Source organism: Lynx canadensis, chromosome B4 (genome assembly GCF_007474595.2).
Source record: "Lynx canadensis isolate LIC74 chromosome B4, mLynCan4.pri.v2, whole genome shotgun sequence".
Classification (NCBI taxonomy): Eukaryota; Metazoa; Chordata; class Mammalia; order Carnivora; family Felidae; genus Lynx; species Lynx canadensis.
The window spans coordinates 58180247-58180560 of NC_044309.1; positions in this window are offsets into that span (position 1 = coordinate 58180247).

The window sequence follows — 314 nt, forward strand, 5'->3', positions numbered from 1 at the left end:
TATGAAATTAAGAACCCAAGGAGGATTTAGTAGTAAATTGAGAATAGAGAGCTCAGTTGAATTGGACCATGAAGCACACACACACTGCCTGTCACCCTCCTCAAGTGACAAAAATCCAAAGATAACCTATTCAGACTATAAAAAACACAAGAGGAGACAAGTTGTAACAAGGTAGGCATACTGGAAAATGTGCTTGGATAAAACAAGATGTAGCTTAAACAAAGCATCTGGCTTATACCCAGAAGATTTCATATCAAACTGACCATATTGAGCCAAAATTAGCCCAAACCAACATAAATTCAATTAACATAAAA